General features: G+C 37.0%; 1 protein-coding gene across 2 annotated transcripts in view; it reads right to left on the reverse strand.

Annotated features, from left to right (window-relative positions):
* The window catches only part of NPAS3 (neuronal PAS domain protein 3), a 608,602-nt gene that overhangs the window by 169,416 nt on the left and 427,030 nt on the right, over positions 1–12,156 (reverse strand). The gene's annotated exons all lie outside the window — the stretch shown is intronic.

Here is a 12,156-nt window from a genome sequence, read left to right on the forward strand (position 1 = left end):
GATGGAAGGTCATTCTTCTTAGAATTCAGATACAGTCAAAGTGAAGTTCAGTATCTACAATATTTAGCCTATATGTAAACAGTTAAACTTTTCCATAAGTGACCATTATGCAGTATTTTTCTTTTTGGACTTCCAGAAGTTGATCAGAAATCCAAAATCAAATTATTTTCTCTTCTGTTTTACTAATTAATAGTTATTTGCAATAGATGCCTTAGTCCTGTAATATGTGAATCCATTCTCATTTACAAAGAGAAGACAAGCCTGATGTTGTCACAGAAGAAGAACATCATACCATTGTAATAACCTTTCAGAAAAATTAACATGGTGGATGAAATTCACTGCTGTGTGGTAGATCCTTTAGCTCAAATGGAGGTACATTAAGAAGAGTTGTGTGTGACATGCTGGAAGCTAGAAATCATACCATATGACTAATAAGTAAAATCTTGAAAAGGCTTACAAACAGCCTATCAAATGCATCAGCAGTGAAGAATGAGAAATCACCTGCAATGTAGCTTCCAAAGTCATGTACCTGGTTTCATTTATTAACAACATGAAGAGCAGCAGATGATTGCTGGACCTCAACTTGCCTATCTCTGTTCCTTAGTTCTCACCTTATCTAGGATTCTGGGAGAGAAGAGAACATGCCATACAGCAATAGTATTTGAAGGCAATTCCCACACTTTGTAATTCAGGCTTGCTGCTCACTGTGGAGCCAAAGAAGCACATGGAAAGTAAGTGTTAATATTTTTGGATCAGTGATAGCTCGTTTAATCTAAGTTATTCCTGCTCAGGGACTGTGTCAAGCCCTTACTCCATGAGGAAACCTTTTGTTATTTTGTGGATAAAATCAAGTGGATTTGGACTCAATTATCTACATCTGTGTAGTATAAATCTGTCTCCTGAAGGGAGGGGTGTCAAGGATGGTCCTTTCCAAGTTGTGTGCATACTGCACAGATATTCAAGTTTCTATTCTGGCAATGAATTGGTTTGTAAAATAACTTTTGCACTGGGCTATACCTATTTCTCATTTGTCTACACTTACAGAGTACTTCTGGGACAATGATCTATAGAAACACCAAAACCTTCCTTGTTTTAAGCAAAAAATCACAATTTTAAAATGTAATACCCTATTGCAGCTGAGGGCACAATGTTCAAATATGCTGAGCTTTCACTTCAATATGAAATCTGCCTGTTCTCCTGGCATGGGGCCAGCAAGAGGTTGATGGGTTGTGACACATTCTCTCTGGTTTGTTTGTTTCCTGTGCAGGGGCTATTGTTCAACACCAACTACTATTTTAGATCTCTAGTTAAGGTTTCTAAAATTTAGATGATATATATATCTATATTTTAAATATATACATCAGGAGGCACGTATAGACTTAGGAAATTCCTTTCAGTATAACAAATCAGCTAAACATTGAGCCCCACTTCCTACTTTTATAAGCACACATGGTTTCACATTTTGGACTGGACAGCCAAGCAAGACCTATGCATCAACTTTGGGTGTTTATAGAGGTAAACAAGGCATAAAAAAACAAAATGGTAACACACAATATCAGTGCATTTTCACTACTAAAGTAATTTAAAGTTTGTGAATGTATGCTTTTAGTAATTATTTTTCTTTCCAGAACTTTTGCTTTTGGTGAGACTTACACTGATTTTGATGAGAGTTCCCACAGATCAAAAGCCTAAGCTCCAGTCCCTCAAAGATTTAATTGAATAGCTTTATATACATCATTAGTTTTACACATTTCAATAAGAATTCTTGCATGCATGTTGGCAGGATCCAAGCCTTTGTTGTGACATATTCATCCTTTCTTCTACTCATACTCTATTTTATTACAACTTGTAGCATTACCTTTTGTTATCGTTGTTTAACACTTATCACTTAGAAAACGGTTTTCAGTTTCTTGTCACAATGTCAAATTTACCATTATTTAGAATAATTTTTTCCAGGACACACATTTGTTTCAGACTAAATAATACAGAAAATTTCAGCTAAGGCTCAGTCTACATACAACAGCATTTATTTTTTTCCACTCATGTTAAAGCAGTAAGATTTTCTTTGAGCACTCATCACACCCCCATTTCTATCAGAAAATGGATTTGAAACCAGCAGATGGAGTTGCCTTTATATCAGCAAGACGCTATTTGCCACCCCAATAAAAGTGCAGTGAAATTTGTCTGAGTCACATACAACTAAGGAAGCAACCACTACTTAAACAGATCAATACAAACCTTCTCTCTATTTACTGCCACAATCTACAATGCCCTATGCCAGGGGTGTGATCTGTACAGTGACCTACATGATTAAAGTATTGGTGTGATATTTGGGCCCAAATAAGAGACAGACACCTCACCAAAGCTGTGCATTTCTGAACTTCTTTTCTGCTTTTGGATCCTGTAAGATGTGGATAACTTGACGGGCTGATTATTGATGTCTGGCAGGCAGAGTCTCAGGGTGGGTAAGAAACCAGACAGCTGTGATGGGAACACATGCTGCTGCCACACGTAAGTGTGAGAGAGGGGCCAACAGAATAAATATAAAGGTCTGTCTGTCTAGAGGGATTTCAGTTTCAATGGCCAAATCTCACTAGACTCCATCCTTGGGCAAACAGACTCCAGCCTTTAACGGCAAAGAGCACTAACCACGCTGCACCACCCCCCAATAAACCTTAACATGCTTCAGCCTACCACAGCTCTTTAGGATGCCCATGGCCCAAAATCAGAGAAAAAACATACATGCTCAGGGCTGTAAGGCTGCAGCTGGACACTTCTTACTTCCGACTATTGTGGGACAGTGTAGGACTGAGGTAAAGAACTTGTCAGCACTACCTTAAGACTCTCCTTTCAATCATACAGATCCATACAGATTCGCACACACAGATGTATTATATATAAATACACATATGCATGCATACTCCTAGCAATAGAGCTAATTGTATCTGTAATGCATCCTGCATTTTATCATTATTCAGAAGCATTCTACAACACAACTAACAGAAAAAAAAAAAAAAAAAAGAAAAAACCAGGTGTTTAAAAGCTTGTCTTTGGAATAAGCATGGCCATTAGGATTTTTTTTTTTTTTTTTTTAGCGGGGTAGGGGGCAGGCTAATCAGCAACTGTTAGCATTTGTAAAAGGGTAACACTTTTTATTGTTAAATTTTGAAAGGTGAAAAATACTCATCTCTTGCAAACTATGTATTCCCTCCCACTGTAAAATGAGATCCACATAGTCACCAATCTCATTAAAAGTTAAAACTGTGTCTGCTTAGCATTAGCAAGGAATAAAAGGGTAAGAATGAGGTGTCTATGAGAACTATAGCTATTGACATCATTGACCTATAAATACGTCCTCTTCAAGTTGATATACAGCAATTCATTATCCCTGTTTTGATATAATTGCTATTACTGAAAGCCCTTCGCTTTCAAGTGTTAATACAATTGCAGTTCATATTTCAGATTATCTGCCAAAAAGAAAAAACCTAATTTCTAAATATTTGATCATAAAAGTTGTCCTCAGCTTTTACACAGATAATTTAGTCAAATAATATCAGATAATCTTAGAGCAGATTTAACAGGAAATTGCTAGGGACTCCATCTAAGCAGCATCCATTTGCACTTATATAAATGTACTGAATGTGTAGGAAGACTTTGACAGCTTGCCATATGTGATTTCATTCTGTAGCCTACCTACTTTACCATCAAAAGTTATATCCTTTGAAGCATTGCCAGAATTACTTTAGCCCAGTAGATATGCTAGATGTGCCCTTTAAAAGCCATATCATTTCCTTTCTACTCTGACTAGTTCAATGTAGCATCTGCTCAACTAAATTCCTTTGAAGGTTAAAACCAAAAAAACCCCTGTATTACAGCCCACTAAGATGTCCGGTGTTGAAAGAAGACCACGGATGCAAGAGAATAAATATGAGTTAAGTGAGACTATAAAAGAGAATCAGAAAATCATCAGCTATTGTGAGACTATTATAATTACACACACATGGAATAAATATTTGCATTTCAGGATAGGTAAGCGTTTTATTTAAAATAATAATAATCCCTGAATTTTATACTTCCATTCCATTATGTTGATTGTTTATATGCAAATTGTGATATTGCTGTGACATGGGCGCTAATGCCATAATAAAGGATATCACACATCAACAATTTGATTCAAAATAGAAAATGTAAGTATGTGTGTACAATCTCCTTGAAAATCTTTGGTTTTAATGGTTATTTTGAAAGACACCGTTATTTTCACAGCACCTTCCCAGGTGTTCTAGATGATAATGAAAGCATAGTCCATATCATCTAGGATCACAAAGCAGTTGTGACATTTTAGAAATATCTTCAGTTTAGCTTTTTCAGTTTCTACAAATGCTATTTAAGATGAAGGCTTGTGTTTTTACTAAAGAGTTGAATGAATTTCAGTAATTACATTATTTTCTTGTCTTCTCTACTGAAAAGGTTTCAAAACATATTAAAATAGCAGCGTCCTTTCCTAGTCTCTTGAAACCCCGCAATGTCAATTTTAATTAATGAGCCGTAAAAGTTACATTTTTATATTTGGGATTTTTTTCCAATTTCACTTATTATTTCACATTAATTTGCACCCTCACTAGCGAGGCTACAGACTTTGCTAATCTGCAGTGGTTTATTGTAAGAAGATCATGAGAATGCAGACTGGACTGTATCAGAACTAGAAACATCACTGTCCAAATTGGGTACAGGACTAATGTGCTTATACCAGTTAAACAGCTCCTAAATACTTAGACTGGAATAAGTAGAATTTGTTTTACATCTGTGTATCTTAGTGACCTTTTGTCAAATGCACAACATCTTTCTTCACAGTCACAGGTTACACACACCAAGAGGAGTGTAATAACATCAAAAAAAGAAGAGGATAAAATAAACAAGCATTAAGGAACTGGCTGTGATTTAGTGAAACAAAACTGCTGGAATAGTCTTCATCAGCTTGCCCAGTCTGAAATGTATAAAATTCTTTCTGTAGACCCATTTCTGCCAAAATGCATGAAAGATAAATCTTTAAACATGCAACATGCATGGAAGAGAAGCCCATCTCAGTGGAGATCTCTCTAGAAACTAGAATTTGCTTACATGCATTTCAGTGACTGAATTACTTTCTATTTTAAATTCTTCCTGTGAAATGCCTTCTGATGGGAAGGCACTGTATGCTTAAGCAACAATACATCAAAACTGAATTTGGGAGCTAACAAGGAAGATGGACTGAATCAGCAGAAGATGGGAAACAGATGGCTTTAAAATAGAAGTATAATAATTGTTCACCCCTCCCAAACATGAAACTAATCAAATGTATAACTATCACAAAAGAAAAAGTTTTCCACTACATTGTTTTAGACAATCACTCTGAGCCTGAAGATTGTCAGGTCTCTGGAACGCATCTTTCTCAGTGGTTGGACACTACCTCATCTACAAAACAAATAAAGTCATCGTAAATAAAGTACATAGCATTTACAGTTAATGTAGGAAACCTTTAAAATGCATTAACAAAATGTTGATTCAGGTTAACTCAATCTGAATACATACTTTGGAGACAGGACGAAGAAATCAAACTATCATATGACCAAAATATTTAAAAACATGCAACCAATTTATAAACACATAAGGGAACAGAAAAAGAGTAATCTTATTCAAAGTACTAGTTGCTGATGGGGACAGAGAGATTGTTCAATAACTTCCAGAAAATGTCTTTATTCCCAATGTAACATAAGCACCATGCTGACAATGTTGACAATATATAGTAAAATGAGGAACATTCAAAAACCTGTGAAATCTTTCCACTGACTTACAGGTTGTGGATCAGACTTAGGTCAGGAGAAACAAATGCAGCAAGGAGCGCTACTGTTTCTTGAACTGCATTAATGAGTTTTAAAAAGGAACCACCTCTTTCAACAAACTTTAAGTCATGACTTATACATGCTGCTTCAATATGTGAAAGAGATACATTTACAATATTCACCATATCTTTCCTATGCATATGCTATGGAAATTCAACAAGAACACATGGATAGCTCCATTGTCATTCAAGGAACATCAGAAATGTATATGGCTTTGTATTTACTACTTACGCATGAATAAGTGCTGTCCCAAAAGAGACATCTTTCTGAAGTGCAGTATGAAAAGGTATAGACTATGCCTCACTATACTGGCTGCATCCTAATTCAGGAGTACTCAGCCCAGAAAATACTCTTGTCACCCAAAAGACCCAAAGACAGAATCTTAAACACAAAATAATTAATATAGGTAATAATTCTGTCATATCCTTTATTAGTTCAAGGCCAGATTTATTAATGCAAAGGCTTTAAAAGTTATCTGGAATGCAGTATGAGCATGATACACCATATTAGTTTATAGATCCATGTGATCCCGTTCAACTAGAGAAATGAGCTGGTATTTCCCCTTTCTCTTTTACTGTTGCCAAACCTCACAATTTTATTGCCTATCACGTGACGTTTGATTGTAGCCTCAAAGGCCTGGCTGTATAATTACGATATTCCCAAAAGGTCTCAGACATCTCTTAAATATAAAAGTAAACTTCTAGCATTTGTGGCAGCCAATGGAAAAAGAAGAGTTGAAAATGTAAAGCCATAAAGGCTGCAAAAAAACCCGGAATGTTAATAATATTTAAAATATTATTTTCATATGCCTGATAACTTGAAACCAGCCTTACTATTTGAGTTGATGCTGAGGCCTGAGTTCTGAATATCTAGGGTCGGCAAAAACTTATTTTGGTTGGTGGGGAAGAAGGAACACGCCCTGTAACAGCTGATTTTCAGTTGCTGAGTAGGGGCAGTGTGCCAGGTCTCTTCTCTGCCTTCCACTTCCTGTCTGCTCACACCAGAGAGGTATTTCTTTTGCCTGTCTTGCTCCTACTATTTTGATTCCCCCTCCCACCAATACAGGCATGTTTCCTGCCTTTAAAAGAGAAGATTATTCTTGCTCTTGGACATATCCCCTCATTGCTGAAGAAAGATATGTTCACTCTTTTCCTTTCTGCCTTACATTTCTATTCCTGGGCAAAGAAGGTTTCTTACTTCACTCTTACGCCACATCTGACCTCCTGTCTTTTGAAAGTGAAAATGTAGTCCTAATTTTCCTCTGCCTCATCTGGTGGCACAGCTGGCTTTGGCTATGCCAGCACAGCCAGAGCATGTGGATTCAGCTGCAGAGGGTCCTTCTGTGAGAGTGCCATGAGAACAAGTGAAGAGCTCCCAAGGGGAGCTCAGTTACTCAGTATTATATGCAGGTAGTTCTGAAGGTGTAAGCAAACAGCAGAAAGAACTTTTAGTATGAATGATGTGGAGGAACTCTGCTAAGGAACTAAGATCAAGTATTGTTCACAGTAAGCCTGACAAGTTTTCTGATGCTCTTTTACTCTGCCCACTAAGTGCAGAAACTGAACTGGGTGCATTCCCTCTCACGCTGTGACTTTACCAGGAAGCTGGTGTCAGCCTGGAAACGTAGGAGGACATTTTGGATGCATCCTGGTTCAAATGCCAGAAAGAAATACAGGGAAACATGAGGTTAAAATGCTAAGGCAGCATAGGTGTCTTTTAATGCTGAAGATGAACAGGGAGTGACGAAAGAATATAGATTAGCACTGGGAGAGCAATAGCACATAGACGGGATTGTCTTGAATTTCCTCTACAAACCTTGGGGATTAAGCACCATCAGCCTTTGACTTGGAGGTTCCCTTAGCTAGATCCTACACCAACTCTGCAGTGAAGACATTCTCCACAGAATTTCATAGAATCATAGAATGTCCTGAGTTGGAAGGGACCCACAAGGATCATGGAGACCAACTCCTGTCCCTGCATATGACAACCCCAAAATTCACACCATGTGTCTGAGGGTGTTATCTAGTCTCTTCTTGAACACTGCCAGGCTTGGGGCCATGACTGCCTCCCTGGGGAGCCTGTTCCAGTGCTCCACCACCCTCTGGGTGAAGAACCTTTTCCTAATGTCCAACCTAAACCTCCCCTGGCCCATCTTCCTGCCATTCCCTTGGGTTCTGTCACTGGTCGCCAGAGAGAAGAGATCAGCGCCTGCCCCTCCTCCTCCCTTTGTGAGGAAGCTGTAGCAGTGATGAGGTCTCCTCTTAGTCTCCTCCAGGCTGAACAGACCAAGTGACTTTCGCTACTTCTCATACGACTTGCCCTCCAAATCCTTCATCAGCTTTGTAGACCTCTTCTGGACATGCTCCAGTAGCTTTATACCCTTTTCATACTGGAATTTCGAGTGTTTCTGCTCTCTTACCAATCCTCTCTTCCCAGAAGAGGATTCCTTTGTTAACTCTGACTGAAAACAAAACAAGTAAAGCCCTGATCGAGTCTGTAATAAAAAACAGATTAAGACATATCTCCCATCCTTGTTCAGAGCTGCTTGTTCCTGATCTTGTGCTGTCATATTCAACCCCTTATTTGGACTGGTAGAACTGTCAGTGAGGATTTGCAGTGGAAGATATCACTGAATTGATCTGAGTTTAAAATTGTTTGGTTTATTTAAAAAAAAAAAAAATATATATATATATATTTTTTTTTTTACTTTTGCAGGGTTATTTTTAGCCAAGATTCATTTGGTGACATGGTTTTTAATACATACGGGCACTGTTTTATTTATTTCATAACCTTAGGCCAACCCTTGAGTTTCTGTGTCCTGACACACCCTTTCTGAAATGCTGGCAATGGGAATTCTGTCTGTATTGTTTCACTGCTACAAGTCCTGAATCATTTCATCCATTGCCGAATATTCAGAATCAGTGCATCTTGTAAGCATTCAAAAGTATGCTTTATTACTATTAAACAAAACCTATTAATTATAATTTATTTATTTTTAGAAATGAAATTTTGATCACTCAGCAGTACAATGACTTTTTGACCTTACTCTTGAAAGGTAAAATACATATTTTATCTTTGAATTTTTCCCTCCATTTCTAATGTGCCAGGATAGCATGGAAAATATATCTATGCCAAATTTGTATGTTTCCTACCAGTATCTGTTTTTCTCCCCCACTTATTCCACAGCTGTGTGTTTTACTAAGTTACTATATATAGAATATTCTTCAACTTCCACACAAATATGTTACAATGCAATGCAAAAAAGATACCAAACTACTCCGTAGCTAATTTGGATAATATGAATGTTAATTCAGGAAAACTCTTTGTCTTTGCTTTAATAGGAAAGACAAACATAAAATAGCTAAATTGTCTTAACTATTTTCGAAGAAATTTTTCTTAAACCGATCTGCAAACATTGCATACACCAGAAAGCAAATGGTCAGATTGCTGATGTTCTCAGTCTTATTTGGTACCAGAAAGAGTTAACAAATGCAATGAAAATACCTTATCAAAATCTTATTTTTAACATCAAATGCTAGAATTATTAAGTGACTTGAAAAGTCGTCAGCCTTCAAGCGTTAAACCAATGAGGCTGTATTTTACTGCATGGAGAATCTGTGTCATTCATTTTAACCAGTGAATCCCTTCTGCATAAAGGCTTTCAATGTTTCAGCCTCAATGGCTGGTAAAATATGTTCAAAAGAATAAATAAAGGAAACATGATTCTCATGTAAAATGACATTCTGGATTCCTTTAGTTAACTCAACAGAGAGCTATATTCAGTGGAGCCTATAAGACAATACAGTTGGCAGTATTTAAACACACTGCAGAAGAATAAGCAAAATAACGTGATCAGCAACAATAAGTTAATTTCAAGTTTAAAAATCACTAAAGCATCACTACATATTGCATTTGGACTGACTACAAAGTGACAGTCAGCGGATTATTCCACAGATTTCTAATGCTGAAAATTCTGATGGCATTTACTAGCATAACCTTTCAACTCTGAGCACATCAATAGAAGCAGACAGTGGTTTGAAATATGATTCCTTGCAGATAGCATATCCTCATTCATCTGACTGTGGTGCTCTGTGCTCCATTGCACAAACAGCGGCTCACCCACTTCTGAGAGGACACTAATAAAAAAGGCATCAATTTTCAGCTCTAGTACTACTGTGATCTCTTTATATGTTCGACATCCAACATTAAATTAAAATGCTGTTATAAATCCTACTTTCTGAATCTGGAATGAGTGTTGGGTTTTTGTCGCATGAGACTGCAGCAAATCTTGTCAAAAGCAAGGAAGCACGTCTTGTTCACTCAGAATTAATGTTGTGGATGAAAGAAAGAGGTAAAGGAGGTTGAATATGGTGAACTGTGGGTGTCAAAGGCAGTGGGTAAAGCAGCTTTGGGGTGCCAAGCAGAGCACAATATTTGCTGCTTTTAATAGGCTCCTAATCAGTAATTATAATTAACAATTACTAACTGCACATGAAAAACAGTTTGTTCGTTATATAAAGTACTTTAAAAAAATCCTGCAAATCTTTAAGTGTCTTTATTCTTCACAGTTTGGGGCAATTTAATCCTTTGTGCTAGACAAAACCAGTTTTGTAATACTCAGCTAAAACAAGCTAACTGTTTTGGATCGCTTCAAGACCATACAGTGAAGGTTGTTACAGAGTGTCTATGCAAAATTATGCATATTGATGTTGATGTTCAGGACTTCTGTCAGCTTGTCGTTTACACTTGTCTTAAAAGTTCTTGGGCTGGGATAGGGTTCAAAAAAAATGGCATAAAGAAAAGAATATTAGGCACTGATGTGAAATACCGTGACAATGGCAAAATCTTTTCCTGAGCAAAAATAAAGCTGTGAACAGTGGTTGTGAGAAAGCAAGTGGGCAGGACATTTCTGTTATGTAGAAGAGTGCCGTACATTTTGGAGCCTTTCAACTGTGTCCGATAACCCCTAATGGCAGGTATCCTTTCTCCTTTAAGAGCTAAGCTAAGCTACACTGAAAGGCAATAACGGCTTCAGCAAAGACAGTGTGTCTATAGATATTTTCTCTCTTTCGGTTCATTCATAATTATGAAGAAAAGAAACAAGCTTGCCTTTTTGGGGGTGGGGGAGTGCCTTGAAGAGTGGTTCAATATCTGGATCGAACAGAGGAACTTTTTCCCCCTAAGGATCCTGCCTGAAGAAACCTTGACATGCACAAAGTCAGAACCTAGACAAAGTTGCCCTGGTGAGAACGATAAGGTCACCCGTGGGATTGCTGAGATTATCTCTGTCAAGCACTTGGACAGCATGCAGTCAAATGATGCATCATGCAGTCATTTTCGGGGGGGGAAAATCAATTTCTTCACCAGGTCGCTATTTGCTTTTCAAAGTGCCCTTGTAGGCCTTCACCACCAAGCATTTATCAATTTAAATGTTGTAAATTGATAATGTGCCACTGTGCCTTGTACTGTTTCTGAATTATTTTGATACTTGTATTTTCTTACTGCTCTCAAAATCCTCAGAGCTGCTCTATTTCAATAGAACTTCTCCCTCGCTCACTTCTTTAGCATAAAAGACAAAATGAACTTTCTTACACTGAACATTAAGGAGAAAAACTTCTTTTAAAAACACATGACCAACACAGAATTTCCCAGGCTTTTCTTTATTAATTTTTAAAGGGGACAAATTATTAAACAACTATCGATGCTAGTGTACCAATTTACTAAATTAGCAGAAATTACCATTTTACATAGTAGTATTTAAATTCAGAACACTAAAGCAATGACAAGAACAGAGAAGCAAGATCTTTTCTCAACTGGTTACTGACTAGATTTGCTTAAAAAAATGCAATTTTCCCATAAATTTCCTGGCTTTTGTTGTTATTTTTTTGCCTAGACTTTTAAAATATTTTTATTTTATTTAGAAAATGGTATAGGGGGAAAATAATGTAGAACTTATAGAATGAATGCAAATGTCAAGATTGCTTTATATTATTTTTCAAGCAAACAGAGCACTAAAGCTACCCTTTAACCATCTACTAACCTCAACTTGATTTGCATTGAAAACCAGGTAGAGTATAGTAGTTGAGGTCTGTGCTTCGTAAAAGCAAAAGAAATACATGGCAGTTGCAAAGCATTCTTAACCTCTAGTGATTTATTGGCCCTCAGCCAAGTTATCAGGGGAATCTAATTCTTCTTTATTATTCAAATAAACCACATTTGGCACCATGGTTCCTTTTCAGAATAGCTTCACAAATAGACTGAGTACTGTCATTTATTT

The sequence above is a fragment of the Streptopelia decaocto genome, assembly GCF_964273445.1.
Source record: "Streptopelia decaocto genome assembly, chromosome: 7".
NCBI classification, from domain to species: Eukaryota; Metazoa; Chordata; class Aves; order Columbiformes; family Columbidae; genus Streptopelia; species Streptopelia decaocto.